Source organism: Thalassophryne amazonica, chromosome 16, assembly GCF_902500255.1.
Source record: "Thalassophryne amazonica chromosome 16, fThaAma1.1, whole genome shotgun sequence".
In the NCBI taxonomy this organism is placed as follows: Eukaryota; Metazoa; Chordata; class Actinopteri; order Batrachoidiformes; family Batrachoididae; genus Thalassophryne; species Thalassophryne amazonica.
Genome location: NC_047118.1, coordinates 38,186,124 through 38,205,771, shown reverse-complemented (window position 1 = coordinate 38,205,771; position 19,648 = coordinate 38,186,124).

The following is a 19,648-nucleotide window of genomic DNA, read 5'->3' as shown; positions in this document are numbered from 1 at the left end:
TGTGACACCTGCTACCTCCCGTGTGATCTTAGGGTTCCCCTGGATGTTGAAACACAATCCCCGGATCGATTGGCCGTCCAGGGTAGTGGTTCAGTGGAGCGAGACCTGCCATCGGGTATGTTTAGGTTCCTCGGTTCCTCCCGGTTCCCAGGCTAAGGAGGAGGTCAGAGTCCCGCCCAATCTAGGGATGGTGCCGGTGGAGTACCACGACCTTGTAGATGTGTTCAGTAAGGATCTGGCGCTCACCCTTCCCCCCCCACCGTCCGTACGATTGTGTCATTGATTTGGTTCCAGGCGGTGAGTTCCCGTCCAGCAGGCTGTACAACCTCTCCCGACCTGAGCGCGAATCAATGGAGACCTACATCCGGGACTTTTTAGCCGCCGGGTTGATCCGGAATTCCACCTCCCCGATGGGTGCAGGTTTCTTTTTTGTGGGTAAAAAAGATGGCGGACTTCGTCCATGCATTGATTACAGGGGACTGAACGAAATCACGGTTCGCAATCGATACCCGTTGCCCCTGTTGGATTCAGTGTTCACGCCCCTGCATGGAGCCCGAATATTCACCAAATTGGATCTTAGGAATGCGTATCACCTGGTTCAGATCCGGAAGGGAGACGAGTGGAAGACGGCATTTAACACCCCCTTAGGTCACTTTGAGTACCTGGTCATGCCGTTCGGCCTCACAAACGCCCCCGCGACGTTCCAAGCTTTGGTTAATGATGTCTTGCGGGATTTCCTGCACCGATTCGTCTTCGTATATCTAGACGATATACTCATCTTTTCTCCGGACCCTGAGACTCATGTCCGGCATGTACATCAGGTCCTGCAGCGGTTGTTGGAGAACCGGCTGTTTGTGAAGGGCGAGAAGTGTGAGTTCCACCGCACATCTTTGTCCTTCCTGGGGTTTATCATCTCCCCCAACTCCGTCGCTCCTGATCCGGCCAAGGTTGCGGCGGTGAGAGACTGGCCCCAACCCACCAGCCGTAGGAAGCTGCAACAGTTCCTCGGCTTTGCAAATTTCTACAGGAGATTCATTAAGGGCTACAGTCAGGTAGTTAGCCCCCTGACAGCCCTGACCTCACCAAATGTCCCCATCACCTGGTCGGATCGTTGCGATGCCGCGTTCAAGGAGTTGAAACGGCGCTTCTCGTCTGCACCCGTTCTGGTGCAGCCCGATCCTAGTCGCCAGTTAGTGGTTGAAGTGGACGCCTCGGACTCAGGGATAGGAGCTGTGCTTTCCCAGAGCGGGAAGACCGATAAGGTCCTTCACCCATGTGCCTATTTTTCCCGCAGGTTGACCCCGGCCGAACGGAATTATGACGTCGGCAATCGAGAACTCCTTGCGGTGAAAGAGGCTCTTGAAGAGTGGAGACATCTGTTGGAGGGAACGTCCGTGCCATTCACGGTTTTCACTGACCACCGGAACCTGGAGTATATCAGGACCGCCAAGCGGCTGAATCCCAGGCAAGCCCGCTGGTCACTGTTCTTCGGCCGTTTTGACTTCCGGATCACCTACCGGCCCGGGACCAAGAACCAGAGATCGGATGCCTTGTCCCGGTTACATGAAGATGAAGTCAAAACGGAGTTGTCGGATCCACCGGAACCCATCATCCCGGAATCCACTATCGTGGCCACCCTCACCTGGGACGTAGAGAGAACCGTCCGGGAGGCCCTGGCACGAAGCCCGGACCCCGGAACTGGGCCGAAGAACAGACTTTACGTCCCACCAGAGGCTAGGGCTGCAGTCCTGGACTTCTGTCACGGCTCTAAGCTCTCCTGTCATCCAGGGGTGCGAAGAACCATGGCAGTTGTCCGGCAGCGCTTCTGGTGGGCGTCCCTAGAGGCCGACGTCCGGGATTATATCCAGGCCTGCACCACCTGCGCCAGGGGCAAGGCTGACCATCGCAGGGCTTCGGGTCTGCTCCAGCCGCTGCCCGTGCCCCATCGCCCCTGGTCCCACATCGGCCTGGATTTTGTCACGGGCCTCCCGCCGTCCCAGGGCAACACCACCATCCTCACGATAGTGGACCGATTCTCCAAGGCGGCCCACTTCGTGGCCCTCCCGAAGCTCCCGACGGCCCAGGAGACAGCGAACCTCCTGGTTCACCACGTCGTTCGGCTGCATGGGATCCCAACAGACATCGTCTCCGATCGCGGTCCCCAGTTCTCCTCGCACGTCTGGAGGAGCTTCTGCCGGGAACTGGGGGCCACGGTGAGTCTCTCATCCGGGTACCATCCCCAGACCAACGGGCAAGCAGAACGGGCCAATCAGGAGATGGAGCAGGCCCTGCGTTGCGTGACAGCCGCGCACCCGGCGGCCTGGAGTACCCATCTGGCCTGGATCGAGTATGCCCATAACAGCCAGGTGTCGTCAGCCACCGGCCTCTCCCCTTTCGAGGTATGTCTGGGGTACCAACCTCCTTTGTTTCCAGTGGTTGAGGGAGAGGTCGGTGTGCCCTCGGTCCAGGCCCACCTACGGAAGTGCCGTCGGGTGTGGCGTGCCGCCCGTTCTGCCTTGCTGAGGGCCCGGATGAGGTCAAAGGCCCATGCAGACCGTCAGCGGACCCCGGCCCCTGCGTATCGGCCAGGGCAGGAGGTGTGGTTATCCACCAGAGACATCCCCCTCAAAGTGGACTCCCCCAAGTTACAGGACCGTTACATTGGCCCTTTCAAGATCCAGAAGGTCATCAGTCCAGCCGCAGTGAGGCTTCAGCTGCCGGCCTCACTGCGGATCCATCCTGTATTTCACGTGTCCCGGATTAAACCACATCACACCTCACCCCTCTGTACTCCGGGCCCGGCACCGCCTCCTGCCCGGATCATCGATGGCGAGCCGGCTTGGACTGTACGCCGGCTTTTGGATGTCCGTAGGATGGGCCGGGGCTTCCAGTATTTGGTGGACTGGGAGGGGTACGGACCTGAAGAACGCTCCTGGGTGGAGAAGAGCTTCATCCTGGACCCGGCCCTCCTGGCCGATTTCTACCGCCGCCACCCGGACAAGCCTGGTCGGGTGCCAGGAGGCACCCATTGAGGGGGGGGTCCTGTTGTGTGGGCCGCCAGAAGAGGAGGTACTGCTGTCCCACCACCAGAGGGTGCCCTGTCTGGAGTGCGGGCTCCAGGCACCAGAGGGCGCAGCCGCCTCACAGGAGCAGCCAGGGTGACAGCTGTCACGCATCACCTGCAACAGCTGTTACCAATCATCTGATCGGCAGGAGTATATCAGCAGGACGACGTCTCCACCTCTTTGCAGAGATATCGTTCTACCTGGAAGGTAATATTCTCAGCTCACTGTGTGACAGTAATCTTTTGTGACTTTGTGCGTTATATAACAGACTCCTTTTCCAACGAGAGGTGGAGGTAGTTTTCCTGCCGTGCGGATTGCTGGGTGCAAACGCACCCTCATTTAACTGTACTTTGTTCCTCGCCAGCAGTACCAGGTCCGACACGCGGAGGCAGTGGCCACCTGGGAGTTCGGGACTTGGCGGCTCCAGTATTCCCAGGGTCCTGTGGCGGCGGAAACCGTGTGGTTCCGGTTCTACTTCGGAGAGGCGTCTCCTATCTTCGAGCCTGCCCACACGACACCTTTGTGAATTGAATTTTGTCCATTGTTGTAATCTGTTGTATTCGTTGTGCACGTTCGCAACAGTAAAGTGTTGTTATTTGACCTATTCCATTGTCCGTTCATTTGCGCCCCCTGTTGTGGGTCTGTGTACTTACACTTTCCCAACAAGTTTATCCGGACATTCCACTGTTAAAGGTGATTTTGTAATGAAAGAAAGTGCGGACGGGTCCGCGTGTCAGGACACAGCCGGCGCAGCGCAGCGGCACAGGAAAAACACCTCCGTTGGAAGCCTTAAGGACAAGTTGGAACATGTCCAGCTGTTAAACAATTTCTCAGATACTCACTCAACTGAAAGCCATCAAAAGACGCCTGGTTTTTACAAATGGTTATCAACATGGTGGTGTTTTTCCTGTGCCGACGCGCCGACCCGTCTGCACTTTCTTTCATTACAAAATCTCCTTTAACAGTGGAATGTCCGGATAAACTGCTGATCCCGACCTCTTCTGAAAGTTCTCTGTTCTCTCACGACGTCCTGGGTCAACAGAGGCTTAAATTTGGAAGCTTTCAGCTCAAAACAGGCAGACAGCGGCGGCTCAGGGCACGTCGCGATGTCCCGCTCTGTGGGCAGTCCTTAAAGCGACAGCAACAGTCCATAATCTCTCATCAGCCGTTAAAATTTTCACAGAAAACCAGCTGAATTTCTCAAATGATGTCCACTTCGATGTGCCTCACAGTTTTTGAAAAAAGTTTGATCAAGCAATGCGCCAGTCTCTCAGGAAGTTCTCAGACAAAGAGATTCCGACGGGAGGGGTGGACCACTCCTCACTCAAAGCCAGCCCACAGGCGAATGACATAACCAACAGGTGTGAAAAAACTCACGCATGCGCACGAGGGTTCAAGGTTGTCTGATGTAATCGCACGTGATTCAAATCCATATAGTTTTTGAAAAAAATAAAAAGGTACGTTAGCTTTATCACAGACCTCGTACATCTGAATTTTTTTTGTGCATACGACAGTTTGAGCGTACGCCATGTTTTCAGTAGGAAATCAACATTTAAACCTCTAGGAGATAATGAGCCCAAGGTGTGTAGAACTCAAGGTGGTAGAAGTGTTTCTGACTGTTTCAGACTGTTCTGAGGAATTGCACTATATGATGACTTGTTGCCTGATGCTTGTACAACTTCTCTGCCTGGTTTGATCATGTTATGATTTTATATTTTGTGTCTTTTTATTATTCTTTTTATTGCACATTGGGGGACTTTCATGAGAGGTGGGGATCAGCAGTTTTTCCAGACATTCCACCGTTAAAGGAGATTTTGTAATGAAAGACCAGCCGGCGCCGTGCGTCGGCACAGGAAAAACACCTCCGTGTTGATAACCATTTGTAAAAACCAGGCGGCTTTTGATGGCTTTCAGTTGAGTGAGTATCTGAGAAATTGTTTAACAGCTGGACATGTTCCAACTTGTCCTTAAGGCTTCCAACGGAGGTGTTTTTCCTGTGGCGGCACGCTGCGCCGGCTGTGTCCCGACACGCGGACCTGTCCGCACTTTCTTTCATTACAAAATCACCTTTAACAGTGGATTGTCCGGATAAACTGCTGATTCCGACCTCTCCTGAAAGTTCTCTGTTCTCTCACGACGTCCTGGGTCAACAGAGGCTTAAATTTGGAAGTTTTCAGCTCAAACCAGGCAGACAGCGGTGGCTCAGGGTGCGTCGCGACATCCCGCTCCGTGGGCAGTCCTTAAAGCGACAGCATCACGCCATAATCTCTCATCAGCCATTAAAATTTTCACCGAAAACCAGTTGAATTTCTAGAATGGTGTCCACTTCGATGTGCCTCACAGTTTTTGAAAAAAATTTGATCAAGCAAAGCGCCAGTCTTTCAGGAAGTTCTCAGACAAAGAGATTGCAACGGAAGGGGTGGACCACTCCTCACTCAAAGCCTGCCCACAGGCGAATGACATAACCGACAGGCGTGAAAAAACTCACGCATGCCCACGAGGGTTCAAGCTTTTCTGATGTAATCGCATGTGATTCAAATCCATATAGTTTTTGAAAAAAATAAAAAGGTCCGATACTTTATTGACGGCCCTTGTATACAGTGAGGAAAATAAGTATTTGAACACCCTGCGATTTTGCAAGTTCTCCCACTTAGAAATCATGGAGGGGTCTGAAATTTTCATCTTAGGTGCATGTCCACTGTGAGAGACATAATCTAAAAAAAAAATAAAAAAAATCCGGAAATCACAATGTATGTTTTTTTAATAATTTATTTGTATGTTACTGCTGCAAATAAGTATTTGAACACCTATCAACCAGCAAGAATTCTGGCTCTCACAGACCTGTTCATTTTTCTTTAAGAAGCCCGCTTATTCTGCACTCTTTACCTGTATTAATTACACCTGTTTGAACTTGTTACCTGTACAAAAGGCACATGTTCACACACTCAATCAATCACACTCCAACCTGTCCACCATAGCCAAGACCAAAGAGCTGTCTCAGGACACCAGGGACAAAACTGTAGACCTGCAGAAGGCTGGGATGGACTACAGGACAACAGGCAAGCAGCTTGGTAGAAGACAACAACTGTTATGATTATTAATCTCCCTCGGTCTGGGATTCCATGCAAGATCTCACTTTGTGGGTAAGGATGATTCTGAGAAAGCTCAGAACCACACAGGAGGACTTGGTCAATGACCTGAAGAGAGTTGGGACCACAGTCACAAAGATTACATTAGTAACACATGATGCTGTCATGGTTTAAAATCCTGCAGGGCAGCAAGGTCCCCCTGCTCAAGCCAGCACACATCCAGGCCTGTTTGAAGTTCACCAGTGACCATGTGGATGGTCCAGAGGAGGCATGAGAGAAGGTCACTGTGGTCAGATGAGACCAGAATAGAGCTTTTTGGAATCAACTCCACTTACCATGTTTAGGGGATGAGAGCAACCCCAAGAAAACCATCCCAACCGTGAAGCATGGGGGTGGAAACATCATACTATGGGGGTTCTACAAAGGGGACAGGGCGACTGCACCATATTGAAGGGAGGATGGATGGGGTCATGTATTGCGAGATTTTGGCAAACAACCTCCTTCCCTCAGTAAGAGCATTGAAGATGGGTTATGGCTGGGTCTTCCAGCATGACAATGACCCCAAACACACAGCCAGGGCAACTAAGGAGGGGCTCCGTAAGAAGCATTTCAAGGTCCTGGAGTGGCCTGGCCAGTCTCCAGACCTGAACTCAATAGAAAATCTTTGGAGGGAGCTGAAACTCTAAACCTGAAAGATTTGGAGAAGATCTGTATGGAGGAGTGGACCAAAAGTGTGTGCAAACCTGGTGAAAAACTACAGGAAACGTCTGACCTCTGTAATTGCAAACAAAGGCTACTGTACCAAATATTAACATTGATTTTCACAGGTGTTGAAATACTTATTTGCAGCAGTAACATACAAAGAAATTATTAAAAAAAATCATCCATTATGATTTCCGGATTTTTTTTTTTTTTTTTTTTTTTTTTTACATTATGTCTTTCACAGTGGACATGCACCTAAGATGAAAATTTCAGACCCCTCCATGATTTCTAAGTGGGAGAACATGCAAAATCGTAGGGTGTTCAAATACTTATTTTCCTCACTGTATGTGTGTGTGTGTGTGTGTGTGTGTGTGTGTGTGTGTGTGTGTGTGTGTGTGTGTGTGTGTGTGTGTGTGTGTGTGTGTGTGTGTAAATGATTATTTACTATTGAGAACTGCTGGTAATCTCATACACATAAAGTCCTTAGAGGATTGCCTTGCATCAGTGAAAAGCTGAATGTCCAGCAATTTCTTGCTTTTAAACTCGGACAAGATTGAAATGATGGTTCTTGGTCCAGCAAGACATTGGAATCAGTTTGACCAGCGAATGCTTGCCCTAGGCTCGTGTGTCATACATCACACTGACAAAGTGAGGAACCTTGGGGTAATTTTTGATCCTAAGTTGTCCTTTGACCTCCAACGGAGGGAAGTGCATAGGAATGCCGTCTGTGGACAGCAGGATGCTGGACTGACCGCGAGATGCCATGCCTGAAGCTGATGCAGAAGAGGTCTTGAATTCCTGTTTTCTGTTTCTTCTGCTCTGTAAAAATTTTGTAAAAACCTTGTAACTGTTAGAATTGCCTAAGCAGTGAGTCACCCGTTTGAGACTGGTCTGCTTGAGGTTTCTTCCTCAATAATATCACAGGGAGTTTCTCCTTACCACTGTCACCCATATGCTTGGTGATGGAAAAGTTAGACCTTATTTGTGTGACGCACCTTGAGGCAGCTTTGTTGTGATTTTGTGTTGTTCTCCCTGTGTTTGTTTGGGGGACGTCCCATCAAACCCAATCCTTGGTAAATGTTACTTTACCACTGAGTGCATTCATCATGCTGAAGGAATTTCAAATTTGATATAATTTTACTGATATCCCAAAATATTTAAAAGAGTTTTTTAAATGATGAACATTTTTTAGCTTTTGCTGAAAATATATATTTTTGTTATCCTGACTTCTGCAGAGACGTGTTGGCCTTCAAAGTTTTTATTTCTTCCTGAGAGTTTTCAGTGTATTGATTTTTATGTGTGTTTGTTTTCCTGCTCATTCCTCTGCGTTTTAAGATGTGTAGGTTATGTGGATCACTTCCTCGAGTAAGTTGCAGTGTTTCTCTCTGCGGTGCTCTGGATGTGGTTGGCTTCATGGAGACAGGAAATGCTGGTCGGTTCCTGAATTTGGACCTGATAAAACACGATCCTTTTTCACCACGAACCAGAACCACAGCTTTAAAATAATAAATGAGCCAATCTGCTATGATTAAAGGTCTGCTGGCTGCTGATCTAAAATCGGTTGATGAGCCAAAATGCACCTTAGAGATCCTGTTGTCCTCCTGCAAGAAGGGGGAGTTTTGCACCGCAAAGAAATACCTATATGGGGTTTTGTTGACATTCATATGGCAAAAATCACAAACACAGGACAGCAGGGGCACAGACACGAGGTTCGTCCTGAGTCATGTCTGTCAGACCGGATCCACACCACCCTCCCATGTGACAGAGCCAGTTTACATCAGTGGATGTTTTTGCCAACTCGGTCTGAGTCACTGTGTCTGCTGTTTTTAAAAACCATCTTGTGTGTGTGTGTGTGTGTGTGTGTGTGTGTGTGTGTGTGTGTGTGTGTGTGTGTGTGTGTTGGGGCAGGGCATGAAAAATATTGTTGCTTACCATATAAAGTGCTCAGTATGACATTTTTGGATTTTTGTTACATTCCCTTGTGTACAACATTCTGAGGTACAACTGCTGAGGGACCTGACTATTTTGATAGTTTGCATATTTGTGGTCATCGTGATGATTATTTTCTTTTCTCCTCCCAAATGATCGCTCATGGAGAAAGTTTCCTTCTGTCATACATTCGTTTCCAGCTGGTACAAGGTCATATTGTTCATGTCTGCACCTGTGACCTGTAGTACCGTCAGTATTATTAGACCGTTTAACCCCGTGCTCGCTCTCTGCTCTGGTGCACACTGTTAGTCACGACTCGCCGGCCTCAATCCTGCTCTCTGTTTTTCATTTCCCTTTTTATCTGAGCCTCTGGTGTGGTTGCTTTGCTGCTTTCACAAAAATCATGATTTTGGCCCTCCATAATGCAACCTCACATTGGCGGCTCTAGGATGGAGTCTAATGGGAATGCAGCCGCCGTACCCCCTTCCCCCTCTTTACCCTGAGTTCAGTCGCTACACAACATATCCAACCCCCCCCCCCCCCCCCCCCACAAAAACTCTCAACATTTCCCTCTGAAACACTGACATTTTCAGTCAGTTTCTCAGTTTTTCTGAGTGATCCAGTCCTTCGACCCCAAGATTCCAGAGCACCCGTGCAGTATTGTTTAGGCACTGCACTGGGATCAAATGAGCAGGTTCCCTACAATAACATACACGTCCACTGCACTGGCATTGCTCGATGCAATAGAAGTGATCAACAAACATGTGGACCAAAGGGAAATAATAATAGGTTTATTTATTGACCTAAGAAAGGGTTTTGACACGATCAATCACGACATATTGTTTCAAAAGACAGAACTGTATGGGATCAGAGGAGTGGCTCTGAATTGGATTAAAAGCTATTTAGAAAACCGGAAGCAGTTTGTTAAACTCAGGGACTGCTGTTCTTCGTATCTGGACATCATTTGTGGGGTTCCCCAGGGTTCTGTGTTGGGACCAAAGTTATTTATTTTGTACATTAACGATTTATGTAAAGTTTCGGATGTGTTCAGAGCAGTTCTCTTTGCAGATGACACAAATCTGTTTTGTTCAGGAGATAATTTGCAACAGTTATTATCTGATTTGGGAATGGAAATGATAAAGTAAAAGAGTTGGTTTGATATTAACAAACTGTCATTAAATTGGTCTAAAACTAAAATAATGTTATTTGAAAATGATCATTAAAAAAGACGCACAAATGCAGTTATATATATATATATATATATATATATATATATATACACTCAACAAAAATATAAACGCAACACTTTTGATTTTGCTCCCATTTTGTATGAGATGAACTCAAAGATCTAAAACTTTTTCCACATACACAATATCACCATTTCCCTCAAATATTGTTCACAAACCAGTCTAAATCTGTGATAGGGAGCACTTCTCCTTTGCTGAGATAATCCATCCCACCTCACAGGTGTGCCATATCAAGATGCTGATTAGACACCATGATTAGTGCACAGGTGTGCCTTAGACTGTCAATAAAACAATAAAAGGCCACAATAAAAGGCCACTCACCGCCTTCAGTGCTCGGTTGGATTTAATGACCGAGCATAAATATAGACGTTCCAATGGTCATTCAACGAACCCCCCCACCATCCCCTGAAGCATACATAAGTCCCCCGGAGCCGTACGGAGGCTGTGTGGAGACAAGCACAGACTTCTTGATGCAGTGTTCGCTCGTCTTTGCACAGCGTCCTGTGATGTACGCGTCAGACTCCAGCCGGGTGGCGTATGTAATTAATTTGCTTCGAGGTGAGGCACGCGCCTGGGCTACGGCGCTTTGGGAGCAGAATTCGTGGCTCCTAACAACATATACCGGGTTTGTGAGGGAGTTCAGAACAGTCTTTGATCACCCCAATAGAGGAGAGACCGCATTAACAGTGCTGCTGTCTATGAGACAGGGGCGTCGGAGCGCAGCTGAATACGCAGTCGACTTCCGCATCGCGGCTGCGAGGTCCGGCTGGAATACTACTGCGCTCCGCGCCACCTTTGTAAACGGACTGTCATCGGTCCTGAAGGAGCACCTGGTGGCTAAGGATGAGCCGCGGGATTTGGACGGGCTTATTGATCTAGTTATACGATTAGACAATTGGTTAGAAGAACGCCATCGGGAGTGAGACGAAGGACGTGGCCGGGCACGCGCCATCCCTCTCCCTTCCGGGTCCAAAAAGGTTCCGCCCTCCCCACGCTCCACAGCCTCAGCGCTCCATGTGGCAACAGCTCCCCCTGCTGCGAGCATCAGCAGAGAGACTGCCCCAAGCGGTTAAACACCAACGCCCGCCCTTAGAAACTGGGCTAAGGGTGGGCCAAGAAATTCACGTGGGACATACATGCATTTCTGCACGTCTCCAAGTTATGATCCTGAGTGGGGATCTAACCCTTCAAGCCCCAGCACTGGTGGACACGGGGTCAGAAGGGAATCTGCTGGACAGCAGATGGGCAAGGGAAGTAGGGCTCCCTCTAGTGGCGCTCCCTACACCATTGAAAGTGCGGGCACTAGGTGTCACCCTTCTCCCTTTAATCACACACAAGACACTACCTGTAACTCTGGTAGTGTCTGGGAATCATCTGGAGGAGATTGAGTTTTATGTGACTCCTTCTACCTCCCGCATAATTTTGGGCTTCCCGTGGAAAACACAATCCCCAGATTGACTGGCTGCCTGGGGTTGTGGCTCAGTGGAGCGAAACCTGTCACCGGGAGTGTTTAGGATCCTCGGTTCCCCCCAGTTTGACTGCTAATGAGGAGGTTAAAGCCCCCTCCAATCTGACGACAGTGCCTGAGGAGTACCACGATCTTGCTGACGTCTTCAGCAAAGATCTGGCACTCACTCTTCCCCCGCACCGTCCGTATGATTGTGCCATTGAATTGATCCCGGGCGTTGAGTTTCCGTCCAGTAGACTGTACAATCTCTCACGTCCTGAGCGCGAATCAATGGAGACCTACATCCGGGACTCATTAGCTGCCGGGCTGATCCGGAATTCCACCTCCCCGATGGGTGCTGGTTTCTTTTTTGTGGGCAAGAAAGACGGCGGACTCCGTCCATGCATTGATTACAGAGGGCTGAAAGAGATTACGGTTCGCAACCGATAACCGTTGCCCCTGTTGGATTCAGTGTTCACGCCCCTGCATGGAGCCCAAATTTTTACTAAACTTGATCTTAGGAATGCGTATCACCTGGTTCGGATCCGGAAGGGAGACGAGTGGAAGACTGCATTTAACACCCCATTAGGTCACTTTGAGTACCTGGTCATGCTGTTCGGCCTCACTAATGCCCCCGTGACGTTCCAAGCTTTGGTTAATGACGTCTTGCGGGACTTCCTGACCTGTCCCCTGACAGCCCTGACCTCCCCAAAAGTCCCCTTCACCTGGTCGGATCGGTGCGAAGCCGCATTTAGGGAGTTGAAACGTCGGTTCTCGACTGCACCAGTTCTGGTGCAGCCCGATCCTAGCCGCCAGTTTGTCATTGAAGTGGATGCCTCTGACTCAGGGATTGGAGCCGTGCTGTCCCAGAGCAGGGAGTCCGATAAGGTCCTCCACCCTTGTGCCTATTTTTCCCGCAGGTTGACCCCGGCAGAACGGAACTATGACGTGGGCAATCGGGAACTCCTTGCAGTGAAGGAGGCTCTTGTGGAGTGGAGACACCTGTTGGAGGGAGCTGCGGTACCATTTACGGTTTTCACGGACCATCGGAACCTGGAATACATCCGGACCGCCAAGCGTCTGAACCCCAGGCAAGCCCGCTGGTCACTGTTCTTCGGGCGTTTTGACTTCCAGATCACCTACCACCCCGGGACCAAGAACCAGAGATCTGACGCCTTGTCCTGGGTACATGAAGAGGAGGTCAAAACGGAGCTGTCAGATCCTCCGGAACCAATCATCCCTGAGTCCACTATCATGGCCACCCTCACCTGGGACGTGGAGAAGACCGTCCGGGAGGCCCTGGCACAGAGCCCAGACCCGGGGACATCCCACCAGAGGCCAGAGCTGCAGTCCTAGACTTCTGTCACGGTTCCAAGCTCTCCTGTCACCCAGGGGTGCGAAAAACCGTGGCAGTGGTCCGGCAGCGCTTCTGGTGGGCGTCCATGGAGGCCGACGTCTGGGAATACGTCCAGGCCTGGGCAAGGTGGACCACAGAAAGACTCAAGGACTCCTCCAGCCACTTCCAGTGCCTCATCGCCCCTGGTCACACATCGGCCTGGACTTTGTCACGGGCCTCCCACCATCCCAGGGCATGATGACCATCCTCATGGTAGTGGACCGATTCTCCAAGGCGGCCCACTTCGTGGCCCTCCCAAAGCTCCCAACAGCCCAGGAGACCGCAGACCTCCTGGTCCACCACGTTGTACGTCTGCATGGGATACCAACTGACATTGTCTCGGATCGTGGTCCTCAGTTCTCCTCTCAAGTCTGGAGGAGTTTCTGCAGGGAACTGGGGGCCGCCGTGAGCCTCTTGTCCGGGTATCATCCACAGATGAATGGACAGGCAGAGCGGGCGAACCAGGAACTTGAACAGGCCCTCCGCTGCGTGACCTCCGTGCACCCGGCAGCCTGGAGTGACCATCTGGCCTGGATCGAGTACGCTCATAACAGCCAAGTGTCCTCTTCCACCGGCCTCTCCCCATTTGAGGTGTGTTTGGGGTACCAGCCCCAATTGTTTCCCAGTGGTGGAGGGAGAGGTCGGTGCCCCCTCGGTCCAGGCCCACCTTCGCAGATGCCGTCGGGTGTGGCGCACCGTCTGCTCTGCCCTGCTGAAGGCCAGGACAAGGGCCAAGGCCCATGCAGACCGCCGGCGTTCCCCGGCCCCTGCATACCAGCCTGGGCAGGAGGTATGGCTTTCCACCAAGGACATCCCCTTACAGGTGGAATCACCAAAATTGAAAGACCGCTACATCGGACCGTTCAAAATCCTCAAGATCCTCAGTCCTGCCGCAGTGAAGCTACAACTCCCAGCTTCACTGTGGATCCACCCGGTCTTCCATGTGTCATGCATCAAGCCTCACCACATTTCACCCCTCTGCACCCCCGGACCGGCCCCGCCTCCTGCCCGGATCATCGACGGGGAGCCTGCCTGGACTGTTCGCAGGCTCCTGGACGTCCGTCGTAAGGGCCGGGGGTTCCAGTATTTGGTACACTGGGAGAGGTATAGACCCGAAGAACGCTCCTGGGTGAAGAGGAGCTTCATCCTGGACCCGGCCCTCCTGGCCGACTTCTACCATCATCCTAAACGTCACCCCGACAACCCTGGTCGGGCGCCAGGAGGCGCCCGTTGAGGGGAGGTCCTGTTGTGTGGGCCGCTGAAGAGGAGGTACTGCTGGCCCACCACCAGAGGGCGCCCTGCCTGAAGTGCAGGCTTCAGGCACGAGGGGGCGCAACCGCATCACAGGAGCAACCGGGAGTGACAGCTGTCACTCATCATCATCACCAGCTGTCACTCATCACCACCATCGCCACAAAAGCCGGGCAGCAACTCCACCTCGATGCCGAGATATCGTTCTACCTCTCAGGTAAACTCTCAGCCGTTTTGTGCCGAATGCACATTGCTTATGTCTGAACCTTTGCAGTTGTTGCTTGTGATATACTTACAGTTAGAAGCCAAGTTGTGGATGATAGCCGAGTTTGTGGATTTTGGGAGGAGTTGACGCATTTCGCTCCTCACTCCAAACTTGCTAAGTATTTCCATAAGGACTGCACGAACTGTGTTCCTGTGTTTGAGGTAGAGGTGTTTTTCCCACCAGAAGAGGGACTGTGTTTGCTGACTGTTTGCTGGGTGTGCACACACCCACCATTAAACTGTTTTTGCTTCCTGCCAGCAGTACCAGATCTGACAGCTGGAGACGGTGGCCACCTGGGGACTCAGGACTTGGCGGCACCGGTGTGTTCCAGATCCGTGGGCAGTGGAAATCGTGTGGGGCCCGGCCCTTCTCTGGACAGATGTCTTCTATCCTCGAGCCTGCCCACACGTCACCTTTGTATCTTTGACTTAATTCTAAATCTGCAATTGTGTGTATTCCGTTGTGCACATTCACAACCTTAAATTGTTATTTTTTGGCTCATCTATTGTCCGTTCATTTATGCCCCCTGTTGTGGGTCCGTGTTACTACACTTTCACAACAGCTGAGTATCCGTCCAGCAGACTGTACAACCTCTCATGTCCTGAACGCGAATCAATGGAGACCTACATCCGGGACTCATTAGCTGCTGGGCTAATCTGAAATTCTTCATCCCCATTAGGTGCAGGTTTCTTTTTTGTGGGCAAGAAGGATGGCGGTCTCCGTCCATGCATTGATTATAGAGGGCTGAACGAGATCACGGTTCGCAACCGATACCCGTTACCTCTATTGGATTCAGTGTTCACGCCCCTGCATGGAGCCAAAATTTTCACAAAACTGGATCTTAGGAATGCTTACCACCTAGTTTGGATAAGGAAGGGAGACGAGTGGAAGATGGCATTTAACACCCCCTTAGGACACTTTGAGTACCTGGTCATGCCGTCCGGCCTTACTAACGCCCCCGCTACATTCCAGGCTTTGGTTAATGATGTACTGCGGGATTTCCTGCACTGGTTCATCTTTGTATACCTGGACGATATTCTCATCTTCTCCCAGGACTTTAAGACTCATGTTAAGCATGTCCGTCAGGTCCTTCAGCGGTTATTGGAGAACCGGCTGTTTGTGAAGGCCGAGAAGTGCGAGCTCCACTGCACCTCTCTGTCCTTCTTGGGGTTCATTATCTCCTCCAACTCTGTCACACCTGATCGCCTAAGGTAGCTGCGGTGAGAGATTGGCCCCAACCGGTAAATTGTAGGAATCTGCAACAGTTCCTAGGGTTCACCAATTTTTACAGGAGGTTCATTAAGGGCTATAGTCAGGTAGTCAGCCCCCTTACACCCCTGACCTCCACCAAAGTCCTCTTCACCTGGTCGGATCAGTGCGAAGCCACGTTTAGGGAGTTGAAACACTGGTTTTTTGGTACAGCCCGATCCTCGCCACCAGTTTATTGTTGAAGTGGATGCCTCTGACTCAGGGATAGGAGCCGTGATGTCCCAGAGCAGGGAGTCCGATAGTGTTCTCCAACCTTGTGCTTATTTCTCCTGCAGGTTAACCCCCACCGAACGGAACTATGACATTGGCAATCGGGAACTCCTGGTTGTGAAAGAGGCCCTCGAGGAGTGGAGACATCTGTTGGAGGGAGCTGTGGTCCCGTTCGTGGTTCTTACCAACCACCGGAACCTGGAATACATTCAGACCGCCAGGCGGCTGAACCCCAGGCAAGCCCGGTGGTCATTGTTCTTTGGCCGCTTTAACTTTAAAATCACCTACCGCCCCGGGACTAAGAACGTCCGGTCTGACGCCCTGTCCCTGGTGCACGAAGAGGAAGTTAAAGCCAGGCTGTTGGACCCACCTGACACCATCTTGCCGGAGTCCACTGTTGTCGCTACCCTCACATGGGATGTGGAGGGAGTAGTCAGGGAGGCCCTGACCCGACACCTGGATCTGGGAGGTGGACCAACTAATCGACTGTACGTGCCACCAGACGCTCGGCCTGCCGTGTTGGACTTCTGTCACGGTTCCAAGCTCTCCTGCCATCTGGGGGTGCGAAGGACCATGGCAGTGGTTCGGCAGTGGTTCTGGTGGCCATTAGTCGAAAATGACACACGGGACTACATCCGGGCCTGCACCACCTGTGCCAGGGGCAAGGCTTCTCACCAACCGCAGAAGGGGCTCCTCCAGCCGTTGCCTGTGCCTCGTCGCCCTGGTCGCACATAGGACTCGACTTTGTCATGGGCCTCCCTGCGTCCCAGGGAAAGATAGTCATCCTGACGATAGTGGACCGGTTCTTGAAGGTGGCCCACTTTGTGGCCCTCCCTAACCAACGAGTCCCGGCCCCCGCATACCAGCCCGGGCAGGAGGTGTGGCTTTCTTCTAAGAACATACCTCTGCAGACGGACTCTCCAAAGCTAACTGACCATTTTATTAGACCGTTTAAGATTGTCAAGGTGATCAGCCCATCCGCGGTGAAACTGCAACTCCCAGCATCACTACGTATACACCCTGTCTTTCACGTGTCCCGGATTAAACCACACCACACTCCGCTCCTCTTTCCATGACAAAAACTCCTGTAACAGTGGAATGTGCCGTTCATTTCTAAACTGGACAGTGTCTTGATCCGGTATGTCGTCTGACTAGCACAGGAATTGTGAAAAGACGTGGACATCAGCACTTTTTCGGCACATTGAGACAGACGTGCAGAGGAGTTCTGCGCGTCACGGTGGAGCCGCATGGCGCAAAGCAACGCCGTGATGAAGCCTCACAGGACATGTTGGGGCATGTCCAGCTCATGCTCAATTTCTCGGATAATCACACGACTGAAAAGCAACCGACAGCCGTCTGAAATCCACCTGAAAGCCGTCCTGTGAGACCAACACTGAGGTGGTTTTGTGCCACGTAATGTACGGCTCTGTGGCGCGTCCCTCCGCTCCTCTTTCCATGACAAAAATTCCTGTAACAGTGGAATGTGCCGTTCATTTCTAAACTGGACGCTGTCTTGATCCGGTATGTCATCTGACTAGCACAGGAATTGTGAAAAGACGTGGACATCAGCACTTTTTCGGCACATTGAGACAGACGTGCGGAGGAATTCCATGCATCGCGGTGGAGCCGCATGGCGCAAAGCAACGCCGTGATGAAGCCTCACAGGACATGTTCTGGCATGTCCAGGCTCATCCACAATTTCTCGGTTAGTCACACGACTGAAAACCCACTGACAGCCGTCTGAAAGCCATCTCAAAGCCGTCCTGTGAGACCAACACGGAGGTGGTTTTGTGCCGCGTAATGAACGGCTCCATGGCACGTCCCTCCGCTTTTCTTTCCATGAAAAAAACTCCTGTAACAGTGGAATGTGCCGAAAAAGTGCTGATGTCCACGCCTTCTGCCTTTTTGTGAAAGTCAGACGACGTCCCGGATCAACAAAGCCTTCACGTTGGAAATGATCTGGTTGTTCCAGCGGGGTTGGAGCCTGTGGATCGGCGCTCGGAGCGCGGCATGCTCTCAGCAGTTGTGGGCGATCTTTAAACCGTCTGGATCACTCCTTAATCTGTGTAATCCCCATAAAATCGTCCCTGAAAGCCATATTAATTTTCCGAACGGTGTCCACCTGGAGGTCTCTCACAGTTTCTGGAAAAAAACTGATGCAGCAAAGCTCCAAATCATTCAGACATTTATTCGCAATAAAAAAACAACGAGAGGGGTGGACCACTGCTCACGCAAAGCCTGCTCACAGGCGAATGACGCAACCGACAGGCGTGAAAAAAGTCACGCATGCACACGAACGTTCAAGCTTGGCTGATGCAATCACACATGATTCAAATCCATATGGTTTTTGCAAAAAATAAAAAGGTCCGATACTTCTTGGACAGACCTTGTAAACTTGTCAGCCATCTGTTAGTCAGCTATTTTCATAGGTACGAGGGCTGTCAATAAAGTATAGGTCCTTTTTATTTTTTTCAAAAACTATATGGATTTCATTCATATGTTTTTACGTCAGACATGCTTGAACCCTCGTGCGCATGCATGAGTTTTTCCACGCCTGTCGGTGACGTCATTTGCCTGTGAGCACTCCTTGTGGGAGTCCAGCCCCTCGTTGGAATTCCTTTGTCTGAGAAGTTGCTGAGAAACTGGTGCTTTGTTTGATCAAAATTTTTTTCTAAACCTGTAAGACACATCGAAGTGGACACGGTTCAAAAAATTAAGCTGGTTTTCGGTGAAACTTTTAACGGCTGATGAGAGATTTTGAGGTGATACTGTCGCTTTAAGGACTTCCCACAGAGCGAGATGTCGCGCAGCGGTCCCAGGCGCCGTCCTCAGCCTGTTTCAAGCTGAAAACCTCCACATTTCAGGCTCTATTGATCCAGGACATCGTGAGAGAACAGAGAAGTTTCAGAAGAAGTCGGTTTCAGCATTTTATCCGGATATTCCACTGTTAAAGGAGATTTTTTTAATGAAAGACGTGCGGACGGGTCCGCGCGTCAGGATGCAGCCGGCGCGGTGCGGCGGCACAGGAAAAACACCTCCGTGTTGATAACCATTTGTAAAATCCAGGCAGCTTTTGATGGCTTTCAGTGGAGTGAGTATATGAGAAATTGTTTAACAGCTGGACATGTTCCAACTTGTCCTTAAGGCTTCCAAGCCGACGCTGCAATCCGCCTGCATGTCTTTCATTAAAAAATCTCCTTTAACAGTGGAATATCCGGATAAAATGCTGAAACCGACTTCTTCTGAAACGTCTCTGTTCTCTCACAACGTCCTGGATCAATAGAGCCTGAAATGTGGAGGTTTTCAGCTTGAAACAGGCTGACGACGGCGCCTGGGAGTGCTGCACGACGTCTCGCACCGTGGGAAGTCCTTAAAGCGACAGTATCACCTCAAAATCTCTCATCAGCTGTTAAAATTTTCACCGAAAACCAGCTTAATTTTTCGAACCGTGTCCACTTCGATGTGTCAGGTTTAGAAAAAAGTTTGATCAAACAAAGCGCCAGTCTCTCAGCAACTTCTCAGACAAAGGAATTCCGACGAGGGGCTGGACGACTCCTCCCACAAGGAGTGCTCACAGGTGAATGACGTCACCGACAGGCGTGGAAAAACTCACGCATGCGCACAAGGGTTCAAGCATGTCTGACGTAAAAACATATGAATGAAATCCATATAGTTTTTGAAAAAAAATAAAAAGGACCTATACTTTATTGACAGACCTCGTATAAGTGGCCTCCCCAGTGCCGTTGCTAAGAAAGGCCTCCAATGCGCAAGAGTTTTG